At 40.5% G+C, this 12,785-nt stretch overlaps 1 protein-coding gene across 2 annotated transcripts in view; it reads left to right on the forward strand.

The window, feature by feature from the left end:
* Positions 1–12,785, forward strand: part of RAB3C (RAB3C, member RAS oncogene family) — a 269,784-nt gene that overhangs the window by 203,917 nt on the left and 53,082 nt on the right. The gene's annotated exons all lie outside the window — the stretch shown is intronic.

The following is a 12,785-nucleotide window of genomic DNA, read 5'->3' on the forward strand; positions in this document are numbered from 1 at the left end:
CATAGTGTGTCAGTGAGGATCCAGTCCAAAAAATAGACCTTGGATAAGGCATTCCATACAGACCATCTAATCCCATATAACTAGAGGCAGTGAGCAACCAGAGATGATCCACTCGGGTTTCAGTGATGTTCCTATAGGGCCATGAGCTGGGGCAGCCACCTGCCAACAGCTGGAACAACATAACTGCTGCCATTCTTAGGCCACCAAAAGCAGAGGAGAAGGAGAAACACTGAGCTTCTCCCCTCTTCCCTCTCCAGTGTCCTGATGGCATCCCCCAGTAGAAACCAGCTGACAAGGAAACCTGGGAAACAAGCGGTGGGAGGGGCAGCCTCCTGCCATACAGAGCACAGAAAAATAGAGGGTAACAAATGGGCAAATGACTGACCCATCTAGAAAGTACTAGTCAAGAAACAGAAGTGCTTCTATTGGTACAGTAATCCTCTGAGTGCTTTGCGTGTGTGTATTTCCTTAGAAGTAATGTGCTGTTTTGTTCTGTTTCAACCTAAGATGTGATGATTGCTGGTTAATAGGATCTTCTCTGGCACCATGTTCTGAGGCAGGAAACAGAAGGGCAGATGTATACTTCAAAAAAAGGTGTTAATATGCACAGGAGATGGACCCTTTTTATTTTTTTAAAGATTTTTATTTATTTATTTATTCATAAGAAACACAGAGAGAGAGAGAGAGAGAGAGAGAGAGAGGCAGAGACACAGGCAGAGGGAGAAGCAGGCTCAACGTGGAGCCCAACGTGGGACTCAATCCCGGGTCTCCAGGATCACATCCTGGGCTGCAGGCAGCACTAAACCACTGAGCCACCCTGGCTGCCCTCGACCTTCTTTTAAATGATGGGTTGCTCTTACAATTCAGCTGTAGCTTGTTCTCACTTGTATGAATGGTGGACTTCGAGAATTTACTTCCACCAAAATGATGGAGCAGTGGCCTTGTCTGCCTATAAGAGATAGTGAAAATGGTTCGTTCTGATCACAGGCGTGAGGAGAACAGGACTTAATCTAAGTAGTAGAGCGGATGCAGGTTCAATGAGCCACTTCCCCACGGCATGACAGTGTGTGTCGGCACAAGTGCTCTGGTTCATGTGCACAGCGGGCAGCTGCACCCCCTCACACCATGTGTCTGATATGGGTTCTGAAAGACTGAATAGCAATTCCTCTGTGCGACCAGGGGTGAACAGCAGCTGTGGAGCTTGGCCTTTACATGTTTTTTGGTTTCCTAAGGCCAGAGTTCTTTCTTTTTTTGTCATCTCAACCTCTTTGCTATGGTTCATTCGGAAAAACTGTTGTTTTAAAGGGGTGTGGGGTATGTGCGTATGTATGTGCATGCCGTCAAGCTGGATGATTCTTACGGCAATCAAGAGTACAATGCTTCAGAGATATTGAAAGGGAAATGTGGTGTTGATAGAGAGCAGACGGTTCCTGGTTTCTACAAATCTGTTGTGTAGAACCCACGGTCTAGGGAAGAGACAGCAGCCCCCAATTAAGTCCATTAGTTGGCCCCGAGTATAATTTTTCTTTTCCTCTCTGCTTATCATTATCTTTGCTTTTCACTCCCCTCCCCACCAGGCTACAAAACACTTTCCTACAGCCCCAACTCTTCTCTCATCACATAGGAAGGCAGTCTGACCTAACCCCACAAATGTGAGCCACTGATGGAGCAGATCCTCAGACCACCCCCCTCCACTGCCCCAATGCATCACCACCACCGTATCTGAGCATGGTGCCCCCATATAGTTCCTTGGCCCCTTCTGCTGGTCACCACCAGCTCTTCAGCCTGGAAACCCCAACCCCATTCTACCACTGATGATCCTCTGCTTCAGTCTATACATTTTTCTGACTTGGAAATTAAGCCTTACTTTAAAGATCCACCATTATTTTTCAAGTTACTGCCTGCATCCAAACACAAGAAGTAGTGAGAAGGATTATTGAGAAAAAGTTTTTAGTAAAGGTTCTTTCCATTTTTCCTTTCTGACAAAGAAAAATAGATTGGAAAACCTGAATATGACTATTCAGGAAAAAGGGAGAGGGAAGGAGGTTAGGAAGATGACCAAGGACACAGCCAGGGTTATAAAATGGAGTGGAAAGAGTTGTACAAATTGAACCCCCACCCCAGTATATCAGCCTTATGAGGATACAATGTACCAATCTGTGTCCAACACATACCCCAACTCCTGTACTTCTCAGAGGTCTAGTATCTGCTCCCCCTTCCCCTCCATTTCATCCCCTGTGCTGCTGGAACAGTCAGTAGCTTCCAAAGTGATGGCCTTCACTTACCCTGCCATTTTAACGTTCTTTTCAAGCCACTCTCTCTAATGAGTGTAGCTGAGAATAAGGTCTCAATCTCATTTGTTTCTGTCCGCTAAAATGGTGCTATTCAGTGTGTGGCCTAAAACCCAGCATCGGCATCATGTGAGGGGTGATTGTTAGAAATATAGAATCTCGGCCCCTATTGCAGACCTCTGAAATCAGAATATCTGGGGGTGGAGAGTAAAGAGTCTGTTATAGCAAACCTTCCAGGTGGTTCTAGTGCCCACCAAAGTCTGAAAAGCATCACTCTGTGGTGTAGACACCAGTGTCTTCTGCACTGCAGTTGTTGAATAAACATCCCTTGATTTGAATCTTCTATCTACTGCTGTGTCCCCAGCTCCTCACATGATGCCTGATAATGCAAAATAGAATTGGATAGTATCTTGTTTGGGTTTTGTTTTCTCTCCCACTTTAACCTTTCTGATAGAGGTTACAAAACAGCAAAGGAGGGATCCCTGGGTGGCTCAGCGGTTCGGCGCCTGCCTTTGGCCCAGGGCATGATCCTGGACTCCCGGAATCTAGTTCCACATTGGGCTCCCTGCATGGAGCCTGCTTCTCCCTCTGCTTGTGTCTCTGCCTCTCTCTTTCTGTGTCTTGAATGAATGAATGAATGAGTGAAGCAAAGAAAATCACAATGAGGTTGGTTTAGAGAATTATTATCTCAAAATTTTGAGATAATTTTGAGATATACGAATGCCATGTCATGGCGGGGGGAAGATGGGGGAAATAGAGGATGAGGACTGAAGAGTACACCTATCATAATTAAAATAAAATGTTTAAAAAACATTAGTGCCATATGGATAATTAAAGACCTCAGTCTGCCATTAATAATCCCTTCTGTTCTTATACAGCACTCTGATTTTCAAAACTCTGTGATGAACATTATTCTCATTGATCTTTATGAAAATCTGGTAGCGTTTGTTTACCTCTCTGAAGAAGAAGCAGAGATTCAAGGAAGCTGAGAGGATAGCTCTGGTTCTCGAAGTCAGTAAAAAAAATGAGAACCCAGGACTTTGAGTTCCTACTCTTATGGAATGGTTTGTATTCTATTTGCATTATGCAGTGAGTATTTCTGGTAACTTCCCTCAGTGAGTCTCCATTGTCATTTCTTCATCTGTAACATAGGGGAAATGATAATATCTACATGATAGTGTCATAGAAATGAGAAATTATTACCTCATTAATTAGGATATCATTATTATCTATTTTATCTCCTAGAAATTATTTTATCTAATGAGATAATGTAAAGCCCTTAGTACATATTGCCTTACACAAAATAAGGGTTTAAAAATGAAGCCACTGCTATATTATCGTGGATTATTACAGTTTTGTTTACACATTACATTTTCATGTTTGTTTCAACACTGCACTCTGCCTGCTGGGTTGACCAGTGCTCCATATGTAGGTCAGCAAAGGCCGGAGTCATCTCTCTCTCAGAGGGTGTTCCTTGCTAACTCTAGGGGACATTTATAGCATTCACTCCGGTCCTCATGCCTGGGAGTGTTTCTGGGTCTTGCCCTTCCCTGGGTCTCTATTTAGGCTAATTCTTGTGGTCATTAAACCTAATAACCCATCAGGAAGTTAGGGCATCTCCTATGGTCACAGTGGTCACTTCTCTTTCTCAATTTCAGGCTGCCTACTCATTCCAAGCAGGTGCCTGCCTTCATCAGTTGTTAAGTTGTTATGGTTAAACTCTTTTACAGATAAGGTTTAAAAAAAATCACACCTGTTATCCAAATATAAAAGAAACATGTCAAAAATTTTATTTGACTCTGCAATTAATGGTGGAACCAGTAAGATGTTGGCATGAATTTAAGAGGGTATTCAGTGGATGACATACATCGAGGTAGTCAAGAATGCGGGAGCAGGGCAGCCCAGGTGGCTCAGTGGTTTAGTGCCACCTTCACCCTAGGGCGTGATCCTGGAGTCCTGGGATCGAGTCCCACATCGGGCTCCTTGTGTGGAGCCTGCTTCTCCCTCTGCCTGTGTCTTTCTTTCTGTCTCTCATGAATAAATAAATAAAGTAAATAAATAAATAAAATATTTGAAAAAAAAAGAAAAAAAAAAAGAATGTGGGAGCAAATGCACCAAGAGTTGCCTAATAGGTTAATATCCATGAAACAATAATCAGTTATAACCCAGACATGGTTTATCTGCATTTCTGTTTCCTATCAGCAAGAAATCATTTGTATTACTACCTGTTTTCTACCATCTACAGACCTGGAAAGTAGCCCAAAGACCATAAAAGCAGAGATGACCCAGAAAGATGTACTAGACAGGACCCCCAGTAACCTTTTCTGCCTCCTTCAAAGTCTTTCAGTTTTTCTCTGACTGGGATCTCAAAAGAGTAGGCTAGTGATAGAAGAATCAAGAGAGGATGTAACTATATCCAGTTGTCTCCTTGCCCTGCCTGAAGAGGAAACTTCACAGTGTTAGTTTTCAAAGGGTCCACAGGGACATTTCCCCGTTTCCTATCTCTATCCTCTTAATACCCACTTACCCTTTTCCTGCTGCTCTGATTTCAAAAGTCTCATTTACAAACTCCACTTTTCCCGCAGGAAGAGGGAGTCTCCCACCCCTAATTTCACCCCCACCCCTGCTCCTACCTCAATGTCTTGGAAACCTCTGTGCTCATGCTGTGGCTGAATATGTATGGAGATTGTCTTCAAAGGAGAGGTAGAAGGTTCTGGCATCTGAGTGAGGGCAGAGCAGATGCTAGATTATTAGTTCAGCTTCTCCTTCAGCAAGCCTGATTGCTTTACAGTGAGAAGCAAGCCATCATGTAAAAGATCACGAACTACCCCAGGGAGAACACAGTCTTGTTTAATTTGAGAAAAGGATATTTCTGTTAGCAAGACTTGGCCTTGCCTGTTGGGGAAGAATAACCCAGGCATTCTTGAGCAGAGGACCCAGCGAAGAGGACTGCCTGTTTGTTGTCCAGAGGGAGAGGCTTGCTCCACTTAGTTGTTTTTCTTTCTTGCAAAGAAGAGGAGGGCTGTCCAGGGGTTACTACCTCACATAAAGTTTAGAAATACAGAATATGAGATTTTGAAAAAATGTGATGATAGGTTTTAAGAGAGGAATGAAGAGAACGGGCCCAAGATTGGATTTAGACTAATGACACAGAATCTGATGTGCTCCAACGTAGTTCCAGGACCCCACTGATGAAGACAACTGCTTCTTGAGCTCTTCAAATAAATGCTTTATATTGGTTCTCTGCAACAGACTTACTGGGGAGAGGCAAATGAAACAGATCCTTCAGAACATCCAGTTCTGCTCATTCCCACATGCAGCCTAATGACACTGTGTATATGAAGATTTGGGAGATGGTTTCCCCAGGAGATGCATTTATTTTTTGTTTTTAAAAGATGATCAAATATTTACCGTATGAATCTCTTACCAAGTCTTGTGTTAAATAAAAAGTAGTTACTTGGGATCCCTGGGTGGCGCAGCGGTTTGGCGCCTGCCTTTGGCCCAGGGCGTGATCCCGGAGACCCGGGATCGAATCCCACGTCAGGCTCCCAGTGCATGGAGCCTGCTTCTCCCTCCGCCTGTGTCTCTGCCTCTCTCTCTCTCTCTCTGTGACTATCATAAATAAATAAAAAAATTAAAAAAAAATAAATAAAAAAAATAAAAAGTAGTTACTTATCTTCCCTGTGGAAGCAGTCAGTATGTTGTCGAAAAGGAGGCATGGGGAGCCATGGAACGTAGATCCATGTTGGCCCCTAGGTGGTTGGGCTATTTCCATCAAGTCAGCCAACATCTGGAGTCTCTACTTTGTCATCTACGAAAATGAAGGAGTTGGAGTCTGACCCTCTAAAGCAACTCTTCCACCATGTTGAGGAGCTAAGTTACTCCTTGAGGTTGAGCTAGAAGGAAAATGGGAGCCCTCCAGGCTGGAATGAATAGCTGGTCACACAGATGGCCTTTGCAGACTGTGGAGGGCCCAACACTTGGCTTTCCCTACCATGAATGCTGTCATGACATAAAAGACTGTGTTAAACTCTGCTGGCAACACGTCCTGAAAGGGATGCAGCAGGGCATAGGCATCACATACAATAATGATTCTCTTACTGTGCTTTTTAACATATATTGGCTCATATTCTTAATTAACTTCTTAGGCATTTTTGCCACATTCAACCTATCATTTATTCATTTATTTGGTCACTAATTGAGAATTGTTTGAGAATTTCCTAGGTACCAGACATTATCTTGCATGCAGGAGACCTAAAGATGAACAAAACATTTGAGGTCCCTGCCCTCCTAGGACCTGTAGTCTGGGGGCAGGATATAGACAAGTATAAAGATCCTAGTGAGTGAAGTACAGGGTGTAAGGGGCCCCTAATCCAGAGGAGTGTGTATCCTGAGACCGGATGAAAGAAAATGAGACAGCTTGACACAGAGGCAGTAAACGTGATTTAGACCAGTGGCACATGTGATGGCTACAGGTGGGTTTCTCACAAAATCAATGACACTTTAGTGGCATACTAGTAAATGAGATCTTAAAAAGAGGGAGGAAAAAAAAAAAAAGAAAAACCTGAGTTAAAGCATCTGCTAATTTCCATGATATAAATATATCTCCGTGGTCGATGGCAGGGTACGGTTTAACCACCAACCCACAAGAGCCGTTAATATTTAACAACAGTGCTTTTGAGCCAATAGTGCCAGCTCCAAACAATGTTGGTGCCTTTTATTTGGGCAAGCCCCTTCAAAGTATCTTAGTAGGGGTGCTTCTGGTAGTAGGCTCTGAGATAAGAATTAATATACAAGTAGTTTATTCCAGAAATGCGAGAAACAGCCACAGGGAGCAGAGAAGCCAGCTGGGAGAGGGAAGGAAGCCAATAAAATGTGTGTTCCTAACCACAATTGATAAGTAGAGCTTAATCCTGCCTGAGAGTTCTGGGGATCACTGTCACAACAACTTGGGGAGGAAGGGAGCCTGGGGTGTCAGTACACCATCTCCTGTCAATTCCTGGCACAGGTCTGCTCCTGGGATGTGCTTGCCCTGTTACATTTGATCTTCCTTGATGGGCAGAGTGTCCTTGCCTTGCTTTAGAGAAGACTTTAAAGCAAGGAGCTGTAGATTTTGGCAGTGGGAAGTCAGCTAGCAAGAGCAGAAGTAGCGCGACATGGGCAGAGCACCAGCATCATCTGCTACATATGGCCTTATACTTAATTTGATATTTGTATTTTGCTTAAGTTGGGCCCTCAAATTTTTATTAGTTTTAAGCCTTAAAAAAAACGGGAACCACATAGTAATAGCTCCTGTTTGTTGAAAAAGGCAGTATATATGAGAAATTCAAAGAAATGAATTAAGGCTATGCAAGAACTGGGAGAAAAGAAGTTAGTAAGGGACCAAATTAAAATGGTAAGCCATGCCATGGTGAGGGTGTTATGTTAAGCATAGTTCAGCTAGGTTTGGCTGGGATTTGCTGGTCTCTGCAGAAATCAGCCAGGCTCCTGGCTTGTCATTTCTGAGACAGGCTGATGGAGCAGCCCCATTCTGGGATGGCTCTTTCCATGAAGAGCAAGAATGCGAGCCGATTGACAGACCTTCGCAATGCCTCTGGTGGCTATAGCTCACGAGTGGCTCACGTCCCATCGCTTCATATTCCATTGGCTAAGGCAACTCACTTGGTCCAGTCCAAAGCAAGTAAGGTGGGAAAATACAATCCATCTATAGGGGGAAAGGGTGATCACTTAGGTAAAACTACAACCGACTATGGGATTTTCACCAAAATGTTTGTAGTGATTATCTGGAGAAAGTGATATTTCTGGTAATTTTTATTCTTACAGCTTTTTTTTTGTATAATTAGAATATTTCATTGGAAGGTAATAGTCTTAGCAGAAAAGGTAAACCTCTGTCTTTAAATAACAAAATAGATCACATAGTGGGGGGAATTTATTTGAGGATACTTTTTTAAAAAGTCTCCTTTTTAAATTCCTTTATTAAATGAGTTATGTACATATAAAAAGCCTAGTCCTTCAACTTCTTAAAACTGCTTATTAACTTTATAGCATATGTAAATCATCACATTGTATTATGTTCCTATTTCTCTTTCCTTACTCTCTCGTTTTGGTTTTTTTTTTTTTTTTTTTACTCTCTCGTTTTGAAATGTATTTCATATGTATCTTTGTAAATCCCTTGCAAATACTTTGGGTGTTAGAAAGAATAGAAGGAAATTGTTTGTTGTTTGTTTGTTTGTTTGTTTGAAACAGATTTTTTAAAACCTAAAAAAGGAAAGGTCTGGGGAGACAGTTATCCCAGTAATGTTCAGCCCTGGTTCCATATACAAATCACCTGGAGAGATTTTTTTTATTACTATGATGAAGTCCCTAGAGGTTATGATTTAATTGTTCTGCATTGGAGTAATTTTAAAAACTCTCCAAGGGTTGAGAAAAATTGAATAAATAAATGATTAAATTAGTGAGAAAGTAACAGAAAGGCATCCCTATGTGATGAACAGTAGCAGGCTGGGAAATTTCCTTACAAGTTGGAAGTTGGCTGAGAAGCTCTAGAGCTATGTGACTCCTGAACTTCGAAGAGAATAAGGGGAATGGATGGGTAACTGTGGAGATGTATGAGCTTCCAGAATTAAGAATGGGACTGCTGTTAAGCTAGATTCAAGCTTCACTAGGTGAGAAAGAGCACAGATAGCCCAAATCAGACCCTAGGAGACAATTGCTTTTTTGGGGTCACTGATACATATTTTATAGACTGTTTTCCCAAACATTGTGATTAGCTAAGTTCAATCTCTACGAAAGCAGGTTGAATGCCTAGGAAATTACTTATATGCCCAAAATAGGGAAGAAGCAATGATGTAGGAATTTGATTAGTCTGTTTATAGCTCTCCAATCAAATGGTTCTGTGAAGAGTTGTCATATACACATAAAACATGAAGAACTCTTCATCTTCTTCTGCCTCAGAATATAAAACAAAAACCTTCTCTCTATATATTTATGGAGAAGATAAATAAAAATATAAAAACATAAAATATAAATATATGCCGGTTGTGCTTTTTGGTTTTAGCTAATGGTTTGGTTTTAGCTAATAACAGATTTTTTAATAACTATGATCTGATACTGGTAAGGTCTGAGTTAATTGCCGTTTGTAGAGTAACCATGGTGACCAACATACTGCTTCTGATTCCATTAATTTTGTTGAGATTAACCGTAAATCCCAAAGGATCTTTTGCAGTGATTCAGGAATAATCTTTTCACATGTATATTATTTGGTGACAGCCGCTTTCTTTAAATGTGTCTCTAACCAACAAAGAAATAATACAGCCCTTAATGAGGTGATTAAAAACCCATCACCCAAATAAAAAATAAGTTACAAAATACAGCAAATGACCAAAAAAGGTACATATGTAGAAATGCCCCATTAAGGAGGATTTATTTAACCAATACATGTTCTATTCTCCTATACCAGAGGAAGGCCATTCTATTCCAGTTAGAAATTTGCCTATGTAGGACTTCAACCTCAAGATATGAACTGGAGACAAAATTTGATACTTTTTAATGAAAAACCGTCCAATTATTTAAAATATAAGAATTTGAAAGGATGAGTGGAGCTGGCTTTGGGAAGAGGAACAGGTGGTTGCCTAAGCTGGGACTAATAATGTATTACATCTGTAAGGAGTTGTTTACAACGTTGAACATAGAGAATGACCCTACCCCACCTAAAGCTGCCTTTGTCCTACAACAGCCCTAGAGAGTCTGTACAAAATGTGGTAGCCTTATTTTACAGATGAAGATAATGGAGCCTAAAAGACGCAGAATGACTTCCCCAAACCTACTTAGTATTAGAGCTATCTTTTCAACTGGTTGAATAAACTGCTAGGATTCTGAGTTGGAAGACAAGAGAAGAAGATTACCAACACCAGTGTCTTCTGACCTTAATTCATATTATGTCTAGATGAAATAAGCACAACTCTGGGCCATTTGAGTAGCAGAAAGGGTTATAAATGTAACATGAATCCTTGGGTTGGAATAATAACCATTATTTCATATTTTCTTGCAAAGCAACAATCTTCAGGATTTAGGAAGGAACGATACCCACAAGCAGCTGGGTATGTTAACTTTTATTACTGAGAAAGTCATAGAATGATGATCATATACTATTTTCATATAGGAAAAATTGCTAAGTCCCTCAGAATACATGAAAGAAATTTTGAAGCAATAAGAAGCTGACATGATGGATAAGTGTGGCTAATAGGACTATGGTGAAAGCATTGTGTCATAGTTTCATAGCTGCTTATTTTTGTCCTTGGTCATTTGGTTAATTGCCAAATTAACCAAATCATTTATAAAATAATTTTCATCTCATAATTCATAGTATCTTAGATTCTTTGACATGTAGTAATTCATAAATCAACCAGCATGATTCTGATCCCCTCTAGCTGGTGATTGTACTTTGCCTAAAGCTACTCTGTGGGTGGTGGACATCATTGACAAGTCCACAGTAGTCAAACCAAAGCCAAACATTGGGGCATTTACACCTGTGATTCAAAAAATGAGATTAACCAACTTTGATGGCAAATTAATCTTCTGTACACCTCAGCAGAAATGCCCCAGACTGTAATTTTAATCAATTAAGAGAAAATGGTCTCCATTGCCTATTTAAGCTTTCAAAGTAAGGGTTTTTAATAATTCCCTAGTAATTATTAAAAAAATAACATATCTTGGCAATTTAGGACATTGAGGTCACATGAAAATAATTCTTAAGAACAATGGAAGAGGAATGGTTTTGATACAATCATGACTATATATATATATTTTTTTTTACAGATTGCGAAGGAATGGGGAATATTGTGTTTGCAAAAATGTGTAACTTGTCACAGTAGCCTAAGACCTCATGGGCTATTAAATCAGAAATGGAGGACACCTGGGTGGCTCAGTCAATTGAGCATCTGATTCTTGGATTTGGCTCTGGTCATGGTCTGGGGTCGTTAGAGTGAGTCCTACATCAGGCTCCACGCTCAGCGGGAGTCTGCTTGAAATTGTGCCTCCCTCTCCCTCTCCCCCTCCCCCCTAAAATAAATAAATCTTAAAAAAATAGATCAGAAATGAGATGCTCATACATGTTGAATAGAAGTAAGCTTTCCATCAACTTGGCTTAAGAGCACAAATAAACTGGCCAAGTTGTTTCTCCTTACCCTTCACAAAGGTATACCTAGTGAAGTTTATACAAACAGGATTGCAGAGGATGAGTTTGCCTAGGTCCACGGAATGCTAAATTTCTTCAAGCATTTGTCCCTTGTAAACTCAGAAAGCCATACACTTTATATGCTAGCTTCAACCTCTTCCTTACACAACAACACTCTTCTGTGACTCCCCTCTCACCTCTTTCTGATGATTTGATTTCTAGCTGTGTGCCAGGATAGCTTTGTCTGTTAACATATGGACTCTCTTCCTAGAGCCTTTCCAGGCATGGAAGGCTGGGCTTAATAAGGCCTATAGGAGTGGGGGATAATTGAAAAATAACCTGAGGAAATCCAATTAGATTTGAGTTCCTTTGAAAGAACCTTTGGAATTTCTTTATAAAACCATGTTAGCAGTTGAGATTTAAGGTGTCTTCATGTGTAGCATGCATTTTACACCGTAATTCACTATGAATGTATTTTCATAGATCACACATAAAATGAGGTGAGAAAAATTTGAGTTTTGAATGTTTGCTTTTGTTTTCCCAATTTATGGATACATGCTGACTCTCGTTGCTAGAGGGATATATTATTAACTTAAGTATCAGAGAGGTCGTGGCTCCAGATTTTTCTGATAAAATATACCGTGCCTTTGGACGGTTCACATGGGACATAGAGCATATTTCTCCAGCTATTTTAATCTCATTTGAAAACTAGTACTTGGTTCAGGGGAAAGCTCTGAAATAAAACACTATCTGCCTCACAGCTCTGCCCTTTCTTCTCAGAAGGAAGGGACTGTGATCACATTTCACTGAAAGATCTCCTGCTACAGTTTAAAGTTGTTTTCTTTTATTCTCTCTTGAAGCTGAGAACAGACTCACTATTTTCTATTTAATAATCTTGAAAGACTTGACAATTGCTAGTAGGAACATTTCAAAGCTTCTCTTTTTCTCATTTTACAAATCCCCTTATTTAAACTTTCATCCTGGTTTTTTAACATTTTAATATCCCACTCTTGACCACCCACTGAGTGATATGTCTTTCCCACCTATCTTAGATTGTTCTCAAATTTTAAAATGACCAATATAGAGGGAGGTTTAAAGAATGTGGCATCCTTTCAACTTTTTTTCCCCCTAAATGACAACAAATGCACAAGAATTTCACTTCTCAAACTTATAGTAAGTAGGATGGATACACATGTAAGAGCATGAGCTTAAGAACTATACTACCTGGGTTTCATTTTCTAATCTGCCATTCTATAGCTAACTGTTCTTGGGATGATTATTTAACCACTCTATGCTTCAGTTTTCTCAATGATAAAATG

The sequence above is a fragment of the Vulpes lagopus genome, chromosome 8 (assembly GCF_018345385.1).
Source record: "Vulpes lagopus strain Blue_001 chromosome 8, ASM1834538v1, whole genome shotgun sequence".
Lineage (NCBI taxonomy): Eukaryota > Metazoa > Chordata > Mammalia > Carnivora > Canidae > Vulpes > Vulpes lagopus.